Raw genomic sequence first — 20,202 nt, 5'->3', positions numbered from 1 at the left:
AAGGAAACTATAAGTAAGGTGAAAAGACAGCCCTCAGATTGGGAGAAAATAATAGCAAACGAAGCAACAGACAAAGGATTAATCTCAAAAATATACAAGCAACTCCTGCAGCTCAATTCCAGAAAAATAAATGACCCAATCAAAAAATGGGCCAAAGAACTAAACAGACATTTCTCCAAAGAAGACATACAGATGGCTAACAAGCACATGAAAAGATGCTCAACATCACTCATTATTAGAGAAATGCAAATCAAAACCACAATGTGGTACCATTACACGCCAGTCAGGATGGCTGCTATCCAAAAGTCTACAAGCAATAAATGCTGGAGAGGGTGTGGAGAAAAGGGAACCCTCTTACACTGTTGGTGGGAATGCAAACTAGTACAGCCGCTATGGAAAACAGTGTGGAGATTTCTTAAAAAACTGGAAATAGAACTGCCATATGACCCAGCAATCCCACTTCTGGGCATACACACTGAGGAAACCAGATCTGAAAGAGACACGTGCACCCCAATGTTCATCGCAGCACTGTTTATAATAGCCAGGACATGGAAGCAACCTAGATGCCCGTCAGCAGATGAATGGATAAGGAAGCTGTGGTACATATACACCATGGAATATTACTCAGCCATTAAAAAGAATTCATTTGAACCAGTCCTAATGAGATGGATGAAGCTGGAGCCCCTTATACAGAGTGAAGTAAGCCAGAAAGACAAAGAACATTACAGCATACTGACACATGTATATGGAATTTAGAAAGGTGATAACGATAACCCTATATGCAGAACAGAAAAAGAGACACAGAAATACAGAACAGACTTTTGAACTTTGTGGGAGAATGTGAGGGTGGGATATTTCAAAAGAACAGCATGCATACTATCTATGGTGAAACAGATCACCAGCCCAGGTGGGATGCACGAGACAAGTGCTCCGGCCTGGTGCACTGGGAAGACCCAGAGGAATCGGGTGGAGAGGGAGGTGGGAGGGGGGATCGGGATTGGGAATACATGTAAATCCATGGCTGATTCATATCAATGTATGACAAAACCCACTGGAAAAAAAAAAAAAATAATAATAAAAAAAAAAAAAAAAAAAAAAGCATCAATTCTTCGGTGCTCAGCTTTCTTCACAGTCCAACTGTCACATTCATACATGACCACTGGAAAAACCATAGCCTTGACTAGATGAACCTTTGTTAGCAAAGTAATGTCTCTGCTTTTTAATATGCTGTCTAGGTTAGTCATAACCTTCCTTCCAAGGAGTAAGCGTCTTGCAATTTCATGGCTGCAATACTTTCATTACTCACAATTTAATATACTAATGGTATCTTCCCCACGCCAAACTCCTATATCTTCTCCTGAGTTGTTATTTAGGAGTTATAGTCTTCAATTATGTGTATAAAATGACCACTAACTTAATATGTACAACCATATACATAGTAGCATTATTCACATAGTAGCCTAGAGTCAGAAGCCAAGTGTTCATTGATGGCTGAGTGGATAAACAAGATGTGGTATATCCATACAATGAACTATGATATGGCTTTAAAAAGGAAGAAAATTCTGACATATGCTATAACATGATTCAGCCTTGTAGGCATTTTCCTAAGTGAAATAATCCAGTTACTAAAGGATTAATACTGTATGATTCACTTATATGAAGCACTTAGAGTGCCTCATTCATAGACGAAAAGTAGAATGATAGTTGCTGGGGCTGGGGGAAGGGGAGAAATAAGTTATTTTCTAATAGCTACAGAATTTTAGTTTGGAAAGAAAAAAGTTCTGGAAATGGATGGTGGTGATAATTATACAAGAATGGTAATGTTCTTAATGCCACTGAACTGTATAAATTTTAAATTTTATGTTATGTACATTTTGCCATAATTTTTAAAAAGACCACTGATTTAGGTATCAGAAGATGTTCTATGGCAAACTCATAACGTGGTACCCATGCTTCAAAGATCTGGTTGGCCTTTTATTGGAAACTAGGGAATAGACAGTACAGGAAGAGGAAAAAGACCCTCCAACTTCTTCAACTTCCCCCTCAACTTCCATTTGGTATCAATGAACCAATTTTTAAATATAGGTCATTCATTTTTAAGGTGATGTCTTCACTTCCTTGATAGCTTAGTTGGTAAAGAATCCACCGACAATGCAAGAGACCCTGGTTTGATTCCTGGGCCGGAAAGATCTGCTGGAGAAGGGATAGGTTACCCACTCCAGTACTCTTGGGCTTCCCTTGTGGCTCAGCTGGTAAAGAATCCACCTGCAATGCGGGAAACCTAGGTTCAATCCCTGGGTTAAGATGATCCCCTGGAGAAGGGAAAGGCTACCCACTCCAGTATTCTGGCCTGGAGAATTCCATGGACTGTATAGTCCATGGGGCTGCAAAGAGTCAGACACAACTGAGTGACTTTCCCTTTCACTTGACTATTAGTTTTGGTTTTAGTGTTGAGAGTTTTTCTTTTTTTTTTTTTTCAGATTGTGTCTTCAGAGTTATTTCCATGAAACTATGGGGAAGGCCATTTATACTAGAAGCTCCTTTTTCTGTCATAAGTTTGATGATTCATGGTGCTACACTATATTTGACATTGGAATAATTTATGGAAAAATCTAGGCTACCGGTCTCTGAAATATTTTAGGACTTTCTCTTCCCTAAATAAAGAAACTGTGAATTTGTACTCAGCTTCTACTTGCCAAGTAGATTGAGGAAACCCAACATAACTATTACGGACTTAGGCTGTTACTTCTGTGATGAACCATGGAGAGACACAGGTGAAATAGAAGGCATACTCCTTGCTTTGGACAGCATTTTATGTCTTTGGGAAAATATAATATCATATTTAGAAGAAATCGGGCCTATGTGCAGGAACCTGATCATTTGCCTAATTGCCTCAAATTTTCATTTTCTCATCTGTAAGATGTGGATGGTGTGGTGTGGATGGGGACTGGAGGATAACAATCCTCTCCTTGCAGCACTGCTGTAAGATGAACCAAGTGTGATATAGGTAAGGGGCTTATGTTTTATGTATTGTATGTGTTCACCTGGTGTGATTTGTCTTTACCTTAAAAAGTGAATTAAAAATGAGATGCTATAACTCAAAGCAAACATTTACTTTTCAGTGTGATAAGGGTGTACTGCCCTTTCTCCTAAAAAGCAAGTACTCTGAAATGAAAAAGGCATAACTAAAATAATCTTTTTTAAAAAATTATTTATTTTTGGCTGCATCGGGCCTCGGCTGTGGCCTGCAGGATCTTTGTCGCAGCATTCAGGCTCTTTTCTAGTTGTAGCCCATGGGGGCTCAGTATTTGTGGCTCGTAGGCTTAGTTGCTGGAGAAGGCAGTGGCACCCCACTCCAGTACTCTTGCCTGGAAAATCCTATGGACGGAGGAGCCTGGTAGGCTGCGGTCCATGGGGTCGCTAAGAGTCGGACACGACTGAGTGACTTCACTTTCACTTTTCACTTTCATGCATTGGAGAAGGAACTGGCAACCCACTCCGTTGTTCTTGCCTGGAGAATCCCAGGGACGGGGGAGCCTGGTGGGCTGCCGTCTGTGGGGTCACACAGAGTTGGACATGACTGAAGCGCCTTAGCAGCAGCAGGCTTAGTTGCCCCGCGGCATGTGGGATCTTAGTTCCCTGACCATGGATCAAACCTGCATCCCCTGCATTGGAAGGTGGATCCTTAACCACTGGACCACCAGGGAAATCCCCAACTAGAATCATCTGAGTGAATTTTATTGTGGATTCTTAACCTATGTGGGCAGATTGCTGATTACCTCTAAATCTGTGAGGAAAGTAACATACTACACATATATGGGTTGTAATTCCCATTCAGTTAGTTATTTGGCAACCCATGTTTCGAAAGTACAGTAAAGTACCTATTATTCAAGGCAACATTCACAAAGTAGACCTCTGAGTACAGAGATACACACACAGCACACCACACAGTTTTCAGGTTTGGTGATTCAAAGACTCATATAAATTTTTGCTACTCTCTGTATTCTCCTGCCTTCCAAATGTTATCTTTATGTTTTCACTAGGCATGAACTACTGGGACCTCTGTGGGTAAGAAATACAAACTGCTGAGGAAGGGAATTTGAATAATGATTCTGATTCTTACTGCTCTTTGAAGACCCTTTTCTTGGATTTAAAGCTCTTTCAAACAGCTCCGTGTTATTCTATGTATACTTCTATTATTTCACCTTCAAATTGTTTTCGATTATTCATGTCTCTGTTTCTCCCCATAGATTTCAAACTCCTTGAGAGTTGGGACTGTCTGTTGCATTTCCATGTCTGTACGATCCTGCATGACACCTGATCACGACAGGCACCCAGTGTTTGTTAAATTAAATTGAGCCCTGGCCATTACATTAACTTAGGGTTCTCAGCCTTCTCCCCTTTTGCCTGATTTTGAAAGAGGATTATCACTATCCTATACAAAGCTAAAACCTTGAGTATGAATCAGATGCTTCAAGCAATCTTAGGGGTGCTGGAATAATTTTTCATGAGTTGGGAATGTATTTAGAATGTTTCAAAGACCACTCAGGTAGATGATGCCATTTTCTTTTTGGTCTCAGATGCCCCAGGAGAGCTGAGCATGTAGATTCATCTCTAGACGGTCACATTTCGGACCTTCAGCATCATAATATTGGCACTATTTGCACTATGACTTTTCATTAATGAAACCCCATTGGATCAAGTTCAACCAGAAGCACCTAATTCTCAGTTCTGCCCTCTTTTTATCAGTTTTATGGTGAGATTGTTGACTCTTGACACTGAGGAAGATTCAAGATGCTTTGATTCCCTTTTTTCTAGATGCTCTCCTTGCAGAATAGAAGATTTTGACAAGGAAGAGTATGAACTCATGTTTGGTGACACAGTTATGAGGAGTGATTTCTAAGTGAGTGGACTGAGATGGACTGAGATTAGGATCTGTTGTTTTTAGCAAAGGGGCTAAGCCTGTAAAGGACAGGGAAGCCTGGCGTGTTGCAGTTCATGGGGCCACAGAGTCAGACACGATTTAGTGACTGAACAGCAACAAAACTGTAAAAAAAAATCAGTGATAAGGCAACTTTTCCATTGCCTTCTTTCAATATGAAGCAAATATTAAACCCACTAAGGAGAGCAAAAACAAGCAAACAAAAAACCAGAAAACCCCCAGCAATCTGTGTTTTGAATGCACAAAAGTACGATGTAATAGAACTCAGCATCAGCTAAGAAATAATTTGTTTTGTCAATACCTGAAGTAAGAAGGGCCAGAAAAATAGAATCCAACCTTGTAGTGTCTAGTAAATATGTTAGAGGAATTTACTACTGAATTGGAGGTAGAAACTTCCATAAATCCAGCCTCCCAGCCTTTTCAACACCATATTGACTAAACAGACTCAACTGAGAGAAGTGAGTCAGTTGCTTCTGAGAATGCAGTTTAGGGAGGAAGCCAGTACAATCATAGAGACAAGGATTATTTATTGCATGCCATTGTACATGCCATGAAATGACTATTGATCAGGGAAGGGGGACATATTCTATCAACAACTTAAATAGAGAGGCAGGAAAGGGTGAAGGTCAGACAGTAAGAGGGAAGTAATCCTTTTCTGCTGGAGAACACTGGGATTTAGTAAATGACAAGATGAAAACTCCAGATCATTATCATGTAGATGGTGCAGAGTGAACAATGAGGATCCCCAGAGCTCTGTGACACAAGCTAGGAAAATCAGTCTTACTGGTGAGATTAAAAATATCTGCAAAGCATCTTCAAAACCAGATTCCATGCCAGAAGAGAAGGGCGTAGCTATAGACAGAAAGATAGATTAACATGATCAAGGAAAAGACTGCTCTTAAGGTGGCCCTAGTGTAAAGAACCCAGCTACCAATGCAGGAGACAAAAGAGATGCAGGTTTGATCCCTGGGTCAGGAAGTTAACCTGAAGGAGGGCACGGCACCCCCCTCCAGTATTCTTGCCTGGAGAATCTCATGGACAGAGGAGCCTGGCAGACTACAGCCCATAGGATTACACAGAGTTGGACACGACTGAAGAGACTTAGCATGCACACATGCAAGAGAAGGGGCTATTGTTGAGGGTTTAAAGGAAGGGGGAATCCAAGGATTCAGAATTCAGTTGGTTTACCCATTCTGTACAGGGGTTAAAGATGGAGCATCTGGGAGCTTTTAGCTATTCAGCCTCCTTGGAAAAGTCTGTTCTTTGAGGAGCAAGACTTCATGGGGCCACACTCTGGCCTGTGGGTGGGGGGGATGTTTCAAGGCAACAGTGTGTTCTGTCGTGGCTGGCCACCTGATTCTCTGTGTCTAATAGGCCTCTTTCCTCACCCTATCAATCATCCAACCAGGATTTACTGATCATTTCCCCTGCATCATTACCTAGGATCATAACATCCCTTCCTGCATCTTGCTATTGTTGTCAATGTAAACTTTAAGACATTAGGCACATTTCAAACTTGTTTTAGTTTTCTTCCATGTAGTTTCTTCTAAGAGCACTCCAAGAAGTTCCCCCACATGGACATTTGTTACCTTTGCCCAATAATAATTTAAAAATGATTCATTTGCTTGTTTTTTCATTGTATATACATTGAGCTACTGTTGTGTAGCCAGGTGTGTTGGAGAATAGGGATGCAGAAGTAAGACAAAGGAAGCCAAGATCCAGTGTGGGAGATAAACAATGACTGTAGAGTTTGATAAATATTCTCATGGAAGATGGTAGATGATGCAGAGAGGAGGGGAACTTCTGAGAATACTGGGAAGACTTCTTGGAAGAGGTGATCTCAGAGCTGGTTTTGAGGGACAAGTTGGAGGAAGGTGAAGATGGAAGAGAAGGGTGTGCAGAGAGAGCCACTCACATTAATTTAACCTGTGATCATTGAGCATCTGGTAAGTAGCAGCCATTGTTCAAAGCTCTGGTGATACAGTACCTGCCTTCATGAAGCTTACTTTCTAGTTGAGGAGTGGGATTGGGGAGACAGCCAACATTATTTAAATCAATAGCTGATATAGTTTTAGAGAAAGGTACTCTGGAGAAAATGGAAAAAACACAGGATGGAGAATGACTAGGGTGGGGCAGGTGTCAGGGAATGGATGCTGCCACTTTAGCTAGAAAGACTGGGAAAGGTTTTTCAGACATAAGCTCAGTGATGGTAAGATAGCTTGTAGGAAGAATATTCTAGGTAAGCAGGAAGCAGTGGCATATTTGAAGGGGGTGGAGAAAGCCAATGGGTTGGAGTACAGTGGACTGTGGAGAGGGGTATATCCCATGGATATAAGGGAGTGAGGTAAAAAACAGGGGTTTGCCCAGGACAGGCCTTGTGGACCATGGTCAAACTTGGAATTTTATTCTGAAGTCAGTGAGAAGCTTTGGAATGTTTGGTGAGAAGGAAGATGGATGCTTTTTGAAGATTGCTGTGATTGTCACAGTGGCCAAATTGGATGTTGGGGGCAAGAATGAAAACAGAGTGATCAGCTGGAAGGCCACATTGGGGTCCAGGCCAGATGTGATGATGTCTTGATTAGAACTGGAGCAACGCAAGAAGAGGGGAATGGCCCAGGCTCGGGGTGCATTTTGGAGGCACTGCCAGCAAGAGGTGATGACTGAGTGGGGAGAAATAAAGGTAGGAGTCGGAGATGATCCTTGAATTTTGGCAAAAGCACAAAGGCAGACATGGAGAGCAGACTTATGGACACGGAGAGGGGAGGCTACCGGGGGCGGGAGCAGGAAGGAGAGGGTGGGAGAATGGAGAGAGTGGCATGAAAACATGTACACTAACATATGTAAAATAGATAGCCAGTGGGAATTTGTTGGATGACTCAGGGAACTCAAACTGGGGCTCTGTGACAGCCTAGAAGGGTGGGGTGCAGTGGAGATGGGAGGGAGGCTCGGGAAGGAGGGGACATACGTATGCCTATGGCTAATCCATGTTGATGAATGGCAGAAACCAACACAACATTGTAATTATCCTTCAATTAAAAATAAATTAAGAAAAAAAAAAGCAGGGGGCTTATTTGAATCCTGACTTTTTCACTTCTCAGCTGTGTGATCTTGGGCAAGAGGACTTTCTCTGAGTGCTGGTGTCCTTAAGGAGACATTATTTACGTCCTCTCAGGATTATTGTAGGAGTTGAATAAGCTAATATATGTCAGCTTTCATAGTTTCTGGCATGTAGTAAGTACTGAGTAAACAGCAGCTTTATAACCTCAGGTTTAAAACTGTGTTTTGTTCTCGCAAAGATTTGTACATTACAATACAAATATGCATATATTACATTGGGTTTTCAGTCAGAGCTCAGGGAAGGAGAAATCAGCTCTCTAGGACTGCTGGTCATTTACTGCAAACATTCTTTCTGTTCGTATAATTGAATATTCCCCCTCATTCTTCCATCTCTTCTTGCTCGCATTTATTTCTTTGATTGGTAATGATTGACCTTATCTGGAATTAAAATGTTTGTTGTGCATTGAACACTAATAGGTGTGTTCCTTTTATCAGCTGGGGGTAGGAAGCCTGAGCTGAACACATCTTAGCTCTCCTGGGGCTGAGGTTAATTCACAAAAGAGAAATAGTCCTTTCTTCTCTTTTTAATCCATGATTAAGAAAAATAGTTTATAAAGGCAGTACAGTGAGGAAAGATGAGAGGATTAAGTGATTAAAGCAGAGTGGGAGAAAGTGTTACTGCTGGGTCTTGGCAGGTTTGAGAGCGTTGTTCTCCAGAAGACTGGACTCAGCGTACACTGAGGGCTAGTGCATATGCGCTGCGTGGGGGGATGAGTGCAAAGGTGGAAAGTTATATTTTAGACCTAGAAGGAGTTTGCCAGGGCAGCGGGGTGGGACATAGACCAAGGAGAGTGAAAAGCGGGCTCAGGCACAAAGGCAATAGCCATAGGGACAAGAGGGTAGTTCACCCCAACCTGCTGATCTTAGAAACTTCCTGAAGGATGGGGCATTTGAGCTGGACAGACAGCACGGTGGCCCTTTTGGCTGTGGGTCTGGACTGAGCACAGGCAACAGATTCTTTTTGCTCTTCTCCAGCGCCCAGCACAGTGCCTGACACACATCAGGCTTTCGAAAACCCCCGCTGACTACATTACTATGGAAAGCCGTGTACACAAATATAGCAAGTTCCCTACATACGAGTGAGTTCTGTTCTGTGAGTGTCCAGTTTGCTCCTTAAGTCCAAGAAAGTTAGCCTAGGTATACAGCTAACACAATCAGCTATATTGTACTGTACCGTAATAGGTTTATAACACATTTCACACAAATGATACATAAAAAAACAAATACAAAAGATAACTATTTTTAATCTTATGGTACAGTACCCTGAAAAGAACAGTAGTAAAGTCCAGTAGTGAGCATACACGGGCACGTTTGCATGTTTGAAAGTGCACAACTTGAAGGTTCCTCTGTGGGGGACTTATTGTACGTGTGACTCAGAGGGGCTGGGATAGGGTGGGAAGGGAGATACTTTACTGTTTATAACTATTTTGATTTCATTTTCTTTTTTTATTGTAATAAAATATATATAAAACATAAAGTTTGTGACTTTAACCATTATTAAGTGTACAATCCAGTGGCATTAATTACAATTTATAATGTGTACAACCATCACCACTGTTTCCAAAACATTTTCATCATCCCAAACTGAAACTCTATTCAGCAATAGTCACATCTCCCCTCCTCTCAGCACTTGGTAGTTTCTTGTCTACATACTGTCTCAGTGAATTTTCCCATTCTAGATATTTCATTGAAAGCAAATGATACAGCATTTGTCTTTTACCCCTCCTCCTCTTTTATTTGCAACCTGGACATCTATTAATGAGATGCACAGACATCATCTACTGTAGCATGACTTCAGGTGTTATCCAAGTCATGCTGAGTTGTTGTTGTTTGTTTTCACAAAATAAAATTGCTTATAAAAAGCTCAGCCCCATTTCCTCTAGCAGAGTTATGACTTGGTCCCTCTTCTAGACTGCAAACCCTGCGTAGGCAAATGCTTCACTTTCACATGTCTGGACAAGTTTGTGCGCTCAGCCATGTTTGTGGTATGGACACTTAAATCAACACAGGAAACAAAAGAGGGGAACACAGCTCTGCTTTTTGTTAAGGTTTAATAATGGGGACCCAGGGGGACTGGTACTCAGAAGGTAGTTAATAGTCTTGCGAGATATAGCAGAGAAAGCACCCAAGGAAATATGTGGACCTCAGCACAACAGTGTTTGCATATAAGCCATGAAATAACAAGGCAATCAGAAAGGCCCTTAATGGTCCCTCACAAGGCAGAATGTCGACAGGAGGTGTCAGCAAGGACAACTGTTAATGATGTGACTGGTTAGAACAACAGCTTCCCTTCCATGATGTCTGTCCTTGGCTGGAAACTTCCATGCCGTGTCTCTTTGTTGTGGCAGTCTTGTGATGTAAGTGCTATTTATGCATCTTTGAAGTGATCAAGGTGAATCTTAGGGAGAATGGGTTGCCCACTGTAACTCATCAATCCAGAAAGTATCGGCATTGGGATTAGAGTCAAAGCATGTCTGGCTCCAAAGCCCAGTTTTTTCCACTATGAGAAAAACTGTTGGTCTCATTTGGAGTATGGGATGGGCCCAGAGAGAGAAAAAAATAACAGCCCAAAAATGGAGTTAATAAAACAGCATAGACATATTTCTTGAAAAAACTGGCCCAAGGTGCCCCAGAAGGGCCAAAGAAATATTGGATATCAGAGTGAAGGATATTAGGAAAAATAAAACAAAAAAGAAAATATCACTTTGCCCACAGTGAGGCTCGAAGCAGAGTGATCATGAGTGCAGTGCTAATAAACACTTGCAGGGTGAGGACTTGTAACAGCACCCACTCCTATGTGTTCCTGTCATCATGTAATACAGAGCAACACGGATTATTAAAAATAGTTCTGAAGCCTTTGGTAGTTCAGATACTTTTTTCCTTTTGGGTCACTCAAGCTAACACTGTAGCAGAAGAAAACTTGTCAGTTTGTTACAAAATGCACAAGGCATTTACCCTAGGATGTTTTAAAAAAGGAAGGTATCTGTACTTGGAGGCTGTTAGTTACTATAGAGCAAGGTCTACAAGAGTTGGTTTTTCCATCAGGGGAATCAAATTTCTTATTGTGCTATCAGCCTCCCCATCACATCATTTTTAAAAGCGGCCATAAAATGTTTCTCTCTAGTATGGAGAAAGAAAGGAGCAAGGAGGAAAACTTTATTAGGAAAAAGTAATGCAGTTTGAAAGAATCCTGTAAACTAAAATCTGTTTAGGGAACTTAATTTTGGGCTTTACAAGGCAACCATGGCTTTGCAAATAAACACAGCTCTCAATTCACATGCTGGACAGAAAGAGCATTGATGTGTTTAGGCTGTACTGGTTTTAGAGCACAGTTGGAAATTTCGGAAGGGAGGGGTGGTGTTAAGTCCACCTTCCTCCTGCTGTGACCCACAAAGGTGCAGAACTGAGAACTAGGAATATGGGTGAGAGCCGTCTATTAAGGATGTTCATTTATACTCTGTGGGAGAAGGCGAGGGTGGGATGCTCAGAGAGAACAGCATTGAAACAAGTATACCAGCAAGGGTGAAACAGATCACCAGTCCAGGCTGGATGCATGAGACAAGTGCTCAGGGCTGGTGCACTGGGAAGACCCAGATGGATGGGATGGGGAGGGAGGTGGGAGGGAAGATTGGGACGGGGAACACATGTAAATCCATGGCTGATTCATGTCAATGTATGGCAAAAACCACTACAATATTGTAAATTAATTAGCCTCCAACTAATAAAAATAAATGGAAAAAAAAAGTTCACCATGTGTGGCTACTGCAGGCACTGAAGCTGAGTGCATCTGTGTATAGCATGCCTTTTTTGATGTGGGGGGGAAGGGTGCGCTGGGTCTTTGTTGTGACCCATGGGCTTTCTGTCGTTGCAGCCTGTGGGCTTTTGTTGGGGCGCAAGGGTTCTAGAGCACACATGTTTGGTAGTTGCAGCTCATAGGCTTAGTTAGCCCAAGCCATGTGGGATCTTAGTTCCCTGACCAGGGATGGCACCACATTGCTTGCATTGGAAGGTGGATTCTTAACCACTGTACCACCAGGGAAGTCCCCCATAACATGTCTTAATGTCTCTTTCTTACATATCCCCTATTCACGTTTTGGATAAATAACAGCCTGTTGATCTCCAATAAATAAGTGACTTTGACTTGTTTTTTCCCTCACCACCATAAAAGTAATATACATACATTCATGATAAAAATATGTAAAATACAGAAAAGCAGAGGAGAGGAGAAAACAATTACAGCCATAGAAAAAATAACCATATTGGTTTCCTTTGTGTTTTATTGGGTGCATATTAAAAAAACATAATTATGCTCATATGTATAAAATGTATGTACTGATTTAAACATCTATTTTTGTGGGTATGCAAGTGATATCAATGCTTTATAGAAAACTTAAAAAGTATAAAAGTGTAAAGAAAAAAATTATTACACAGAATTTCACCATATTAGTATTCATTTTATTGTGTGTTTTAAAATGTATTCATTTCAAAGTTTAAAATATGGTAAATGCAGGGACATTTGTAACTATTAGGTAGAAGATGATAAAAAGAGACATTGAAGAAGATGATAGCTGCTATAAACTAGTTTCTTACTTAGTTTTAATCCTTTGGAAAAACAAAAATCTCTGAGATTTAGGTCATTCAGTATGAGTTTTAAAGTTGCAGAAAATAATCCTTGAGTTTTTCAGCTATGGAAATAGTTATTATGTGACTCTATGTAACTATGCTTTCAGAGAAGAGGGAAGAAAAAATACTTCTGTGATTCTCCCTGCATATCTTAATTATGTAAATCAGTTTAATTCAGTCACTCAGCCGTGTCCAACTGTTTGTGATCCCATGGACTGCAGCATGCCAGGCTTCCCTGTCCATCACCAACTCCTGGAGCTTGCTCAAACTCATGTCCATCCAGTTGGTGATGCCATCCAACCGTCTTATCCTCTGTTGTCCCCTTTTCCTCCTATCTTTGATTTTTCCCATCATCAGGGTCTTTTCCAGTGAGTCAGTTCTTTGCAGCAGGTGGCCAAAGTATTGGAGTTTCAGCTTCAGCATCAGACTTTGCAATGAATACCCAGGACTGATCTCCTTTAGGATGGACTGGTTTGATCTCCTTGCAGTCCAAGGGACTCTCAAGAGTCTTCTCCAATACCACAGTTCAAAAGCATCAATTCTTCGGCACTCAGCTTTCTTTATAGTCCAGCTCTCACATCCATACATGAATACTGGAAAAAACATACCTTTGACTAGATGGACCTTTGTTGGCAAAGTAATGTCTCTGCTTTTTAATATGCTTGCTAGAATGGTCAGTTTTTCATCCAAGGAGCAACCATCTTTTAATTTCATGGCTACAGTCACCATAACGACTGAACTGAACTGAACTGAACAGTCACCATCTGCAGTGATTTTGGAGCCCAAGAAAATAAAGTCTGTCACTGTTTCCATTGTTTTCCTATCTATTTGCCATGAAGTGATGGGACTGGATGCCATGATCTTAGTTTTTTGAATGTTGAGTTTTAAGCCAACTTTTCACTCTCCTCTTTCACTTTCACCAAGAGGCTCTTTAGTTCTTCTTCACTTTCTGCCATAAGGGTGGTGTTCTTTGCATGTCTGAGGTTACTGATATTTCTCCTGACTATCTTGATTCCAGCTTGTGCTTCCTCCAGCCTGGCATTTCTCATGATGTACTCTGCATATAAGTTAAATAAGCAGGGTGACAATATACAGCCTTGACACACTCCTTTCCCAATTTGGAACAAGTCTGTTGTTCCATGTCTGATTCTAACTGTTGCTTCTTGACCTGCATTCAGATTTCTCAGGAGGCAGGTAAGGTGATCTGGTATTCCCATCTCTTGAAGAATTTTCCAGTTTGTTGTGGTCCACGCAGGCAAAGGCTTTGGAGTCAATAAAGCAGAAGTAGATGTTTTTCTGGGATTCCCTTGCTTTTTTAAGAATCCAACAGATGTTGGCAATTTGATCTCTGGTTCCTCTGCCTTTTCTAAATCCAGCTTGAACATCACGGTTCATTTACTGTTGAAGCCTGGCTTGGAGAATTTTGAGCATTTCTTTACTAGCGTGTGAGATGAGTACAGTTGTGCAGTAGCTTGAACATTCTTTGGCATTGCTCTTCTTTGGGATTGGAATGAAAACTGACCTTTTCTAGGCTTGTGGTCACTGCTGAGTTTTCCAAATTTCCTGGCGTATTGAGTGCAGCACTTTCACAGCATCATCTTTTAGAATTTGAAATAGCTCAACTGGAATTCCATCACCTCCACTAGCTTTGTTCATTGTGATGCTTCCAAAGGCCCACTTGGCTTCTCATTCCAGGATGTCTGGGTCTAGGTGAGTGATCACACCATCACGGTTATCTGGGTTATTAAAATCTTTTTTGTATAGTTCTTCTATGTATTCTTGCCACCTCTTCTTAATATCTTCTGCTTCTGTTAGGTTCATACCATTTCTGTCCTTTTTTATACCCATTTTTGCATGAAATAGTCCCTTGGTATCTCTCATTTTCTTGAAGAGATCTCTAGTCTTTCCCATTCTATTGTTTTCCTCTTTTTCATTGCATTGATCGCTGAGGAAGGCTTTCTTATCTCTCCTTGCTATTCTTTGGAACTCTGCATTCAGATGGATGTATCTTTCCTTTTTTCCTTTGCCTTTCACTTCTCTTCTTTTCCCAGCTCTTTGTAAGGCCTCCTCAGACAACCATTTTGCCTTTTTGCATTTCTTTTTCTTGGGCATGGTTTTGATCATTGCCTCCTGCACAATGTTATAAACCTTCTTTCACTGTTCTTCAGGCACTCTCTCTATCAGATCTAATCCCTTGAATCTATTTGTCATTTCCACTGTATAATCATAAGGACTTTGTTTTAGGTCATACCTGAATGGTCTAGTGCTTTTCCCTACTTTCTTCAATTTAAGTGTGAATTTGACAATAAAGAGTTCATGATTTGAGCCACAGTCATCTCCCAGTCTTGTTTTTTGCTCCCAACATAGAGCTTCTCCATCTTTGGCTGCAAAGAATGTAATCAATCTAATTTCAGTATTGGCAATCTGGTGATGTCCATGTGTAGAATCATCTCTTGTGTTGTTGGAGGAGGGTGTTTGCTATGACCAGTGCATTCTCTTGGCAAAACTCTGTTAACCTTTTCCCTACTTCATTTTGTACTCCAAGGCCAAATTTGCCTGTTACTCCAGGTATTTTTTGATTTCCTACTTTTGCATTCCAGTCCCCTATGATGAAAAGAACATCTTTTTTGGGTGTTAGTTCTAGAAGATCTTATAGGTCTTCATAGAGCCATTCAACTTCAGCTTCTTTGCCATAAGTGGTTGGGGTATAGACTTGGATTACCCTGATATTGAATGGTTTGCCTTGGAAACAAACAGAGATCATTCTGTTGTTTTTGAGATTGCACCCAAGTACTACATTTTGGATTCTTTTTTTGACTATGAGGGCTACTCCATTTCTTCTAAGGATTCTTGCCCACAGTAGTAGATAGTCATCTGAATTAAATTCGCCCATTCCAGTCCATTTTAGTTCACTGATTCCTAAAATGTCCTTGTTCACTCTTGCCATCTCCTGTTTGACCACTTCCAATTTACCTTGATTCCAGATTCCTATGCAAAATTGTTCTTTACAGCATTGGACTTTACTTCCATCACCATTCACATCCACAGCTGGGAGTTGTTTTCACTTTGGCTCTGACTCTTCATTGTTTCTAGAGTTACTTCTCTGCTCTTCTCCAACAGCATATTGGGCACCTACTGACCTGGGGAATGCATCTTTCAGTGTCCTATCTTTTTGCCTTTTCAAACTGTTCATGGGGTTCTCAAGGCAAGAATACTGAAGTGGTTTGCCATTCCCTTCTCTAGTGAACCATGTTTGTCAGAACTCTCAACAATTACCTGTCCATATGGGGTGGCCCTGCATGGCATGGCTCATAATTTCATTGAGTTAGACAAGGTTGTGGTCCATGTGATTCTTGGAGAAAATACTGAAACAGAATAGTATAGGTTATTTTAAGTGGTAAGAAAACATGGCAAAAACTTTTATTTGAACTCTGGAGTAAAGAACAGAGCTCAATGAACATGCTTTCTGACACTGGTTAAGATAGAGAAAGCAGCCGAGGTTAGCCTTGAAGGGTCATCTATATCCTGGGATGTGGAATACATCTTGTAACATAAAAATCCAACAGATGTTCTTATTTGAGGTCCAGACTGAGTAAGGTAAGACTGGTAAATCATTTTATGCAACTGACACATTCTTGGTCTCTTAAATGTGATTCTTTCCTTGGTTCCTGAAGCATATTGTTAAGTGGCTTCTTTTCCCACAGAAGAATATGTGATAGTATATTTTACTTGTGAGAGATACCTTGGCTGGGTATAAAATTCTCATCTGTGCTCCCCTAAAAGTCAGTAATCATTAAATAATTTAAAAATTGTAATTCTAATATTAAGTGCATAATAAACCTACCAAGTTTAACATTTCTTCTGTTCTTTGCCTTTAGAATATACACCCTAGGAGGTACAGTTGTAGTTTTGTATTCAAAGCAATTTTGAATATGCTTTTCTCTGTGTGGCTACCAATTTTATAGGCAGTTGAATTCATTTTGTTTCTGTGTATGATTTTATGGCTTATTTTTATTTAATGTTTAAATGTGTAGGTTATTTACACATTTTAAAAAAATCAAGATTATATGCAAAAATATATTTAGGGAAGTTTCTATCTCTTTTTTCTCCATACATTGCCAATACCCTCTATAGATATTAGCTTTTTTTATGTTTCTTTGAAAAATAAGCAAGTTATCATCTTTCTCATATAAAAAATGTCAAACTGTAATGTATTTTGTACTTTTATATTTTTTTACTAAGTAGTATTTTCTTGAAGTCACTCCATGTTAATTCATGGAGATCTTGACTTCGCTATGTGGCTTTCCATTGTGTATTATAAGCTATTTGCCAGCCCCCTACTGAGAGACATTTGGGTTTCCAGTTTGCATCAGTCATAAATACCCTTGTGTGTGGGTTGTTTCATATTTGTGGAGGTTTGTCTTAAAGGTATTTGTCATTGTACTTTTGGTCAGTTGGTCTCTGTCCTGGGGAGAAGCTCATGATTTGGTTTCTCAGTTCAGCTTTATTCACATTTAAGTACAATTAAGTTCCTTTTGGATACTGGTATTAGGTTGATATCAGTTTACACTTCAATATTTCTGCCTCTTTGTTTTGATCCTAAGTATACAGGCAGTTCCCTCCTTTCATGTATAATACATTCTTGAAAATTTGTATAAGAATTGCATGTGGGAAAGCCAGATAATAGACTTATTTGATATAAAGGAGGAAGGGCTTCCATTGCCAGAGAGCTAAAAAGGTGATAAGATCCCTAATTACACCTCCATTTTTAAAAACACAATTATTTATGATTTATTGCTAACATTTGGTACATTTTCTTTAATTCTGTTCTTTTCCTTCTCAGTTAATTGAATATACAATTGACCTGCCTAAGTCCAATGAGAATAAGATTAAGGTGGAAGATTCTTTGTCTTCTGGCTGCTTAATGATTTTTGTCTTTGTCTCAGTTGTATTGTTTAACATGAACTATACTTCTTATCACTTGTATCAGCACTTTCCTTTTTCTGTTTTTTATTCATTTTTAGAAAATAATAGGACAAAATATAATAAACATCCAAATAATGGCACAAATATCTCTGGACTGAAACAGAACAGTTCACTCTTGGGTAACATCAGTGTGTGATAGCTTGAATTGATCATTCCTTAGCTGTTGAGTGAAAGTGTTGAGTGAAAGCATGGGAAAAGGGGTTTTGTGTGATAATACATGCAAATGTATAGACTGTTTGGAGGCTGAACATAAATGTTAAGCCTTCTCTATATTTCCTGAGAAGTAGGGAGAGGCTGTATGAGAAGTTGCTAGGTCAGTGCCATTTAAAAGTGAATGATAAAATTTCAGAGAAGAATGTGTAGGCAGTTTTCAGATTATGGTCCAAGGTGTATGCTAATAATACTACAAAGTTGTCCTTTGTACTACTTATAGAATTTTTATAAGGCAAGTGATTTTGCCTCTGCATCTTGGGTATTAATCATGGCCTGTGAATGGCATTGAAATATACAAAATTAACTCTGGGTAATACTTGAAGGAATAATTCTTCTGGCTTCAGGAAGCCTAGATGGACTGGTAGCAAACACTTGCTGACTTTGTGGGGCAGTGATGCATGGCCTGAAGGAGGTGATTCAGTGGGGCTCATCTGGATGTGGCGTGGTTCTCTAAAAAAAACCTAGGCTTAATGAAAAGAGTAAAGGATATAGGTAAGAAAGACCCTAACCCTGTGTATAGGTAACTAGGGCATTGATGTTAGCATAGCTTATATAACAAAGATGCATGTAATACAGTCACTAGATTCCTGATTTTATTCCCCATACCTTTCTGACTAAAGAACAAGTGAAAATCTTTGGGCATGTCTAAGAAATAGTCTTTATTTTGCTCCACTTTCTCTACTGTATAGATACTATTTTCCCCTTTGTAATTAATGAATAATTTGTGGGGAGATACTTTGTGACCATATAAGTATCCCATTTCTCATTAAACTTTCTAGATTTACCATCATTGGTGATTTGTTTTTCCCTCAATTCTTGCCATGTGGTTTTACTAATTATTTACTTACTAGTCAACATTGTGTTAAAAAGAAGAGCCTTTTCCTTTTTCATGTTTATTTCTTTAATTTCTTTATTATCTGGATAGGCTCAGTGGGTTATAACACATCAATATTTTTACTTATTTTAATACTGAAGTTGCCCCAAATTTAGCCAGTAGGAACTCCTTCAACTTGCCTCCTGTGCTCATTTAGCATAGTCTCATCATTCTTTGAGCACTTCCTCACTTTTGGGGGCATGGAGGATGTTTCATGGTTGTCTTGTATGTTCCCTGCCACAGCTCTAGAATCAGCCTTTCTTCAAAGGAGCATGGTTACTTTTAGAAGGCAATGGTATTTATAAACCATGACTTGGAGGTGATTTGTTTGTTTTTGTTTTGAAGTACATGGATACTATCTAGGAATTGAAAAAAAAGTCTGTCATAGATATTGTGTTGGTTTGTTCTGGCTGCTATAACAAAATACCATAGATAGTGGCTTATCAAGAGTCAGAATTTATGGCTCACCATTCTAGAGGCTGGAAGTTCAAGATAAGGGTGCCAGCAAGGTCAGGTTCTGGTGATAAGTCTCATCCAGCTTGTAGACTGGGGACTTCTTATTGTATCTTTGGGTGGTGGAAGGGGCTAGGGAGCCCAGTGGGGGCCTCTTTTTTAAGTATGATAAAGCCCATTTTTGAGGGCTTTACCCTCATGACCTAATCACATCCCAAAGGCCCCACTTCTTCATACTATCACTTTGAAAGTTAGATTTTCAACATATGAACATCAGATCGAAGCAGGTGGTCTGAATTTGGGTCCCCCAGAATCTCACCTTGAGCCAAGAATTCAAGGGCAAGTTGTTGATTGGGCAAGGCAACATTAGGTGGGGGTGAGGAGAGACAGAAAGAGTGCTATCCAGCTGGTTGCCACAGTGGGTCACTTTGAAAAATGGTACAAACACACACTTCAAAACAACCCTGGTCAAGGGGAGAGAAAGCTGGAGTGTTTCATCTCCCACCTACTGGGCATTGTCCAGGATTGCTGTGTGGGGTGGGGTGGTGGGGAGGCAAGGCTGGGGAGTAGAGGAGGCATTCACATTCCCAGATCCCTGTAGCCTGGAAAGATGGCTGGACGTCAAGCTGGCTTGCACAGACAGACGTGGTGAGGGGAATGAGATGTGGGCATCAACAGTGTTTACCACAAGGTCCTGGAACCCCCAGGAAAGGGGACTAAAGCAGACTGAGAAATAGAGAAAAGCTTTGGGCTGGACCCTCTTAAGGAAGGCACTCTCAGAGGTTGGGGGGTCTCCTGACTTGGGTAGAAACTTTTACATAAGGAGCCTGAGGATTTTCCACACAAAGAGCACCCTGGCTTGGCTATTACCACTCCTGTTCCCTCCTCATAAGCTCCCAGGCCCCATGCTTGACCTCATCCACTCTTGGCTTCATCTGTCTATCTCTAGTTGTTCTGCTGGACAAGTGACTTTGTAAAGGGTGGTACTGGGATA

This window comes from Dama dama, chromosome 33, assembly GCF_033118175.1.
Source record: "Dama dama isolate Ldn47 chromosome 33, ASM3311817v1, whole genome shotgun sequence".
Taxonomy (NCBI): domain Eukaryota; kingdom Metazoa; phylum Chordata; class Mammalia; order Artiodactyla; family Cervidae; genus Dama; species Dama dama.
Note: the sequence above shows the minus strand (reverse complement) of the source record.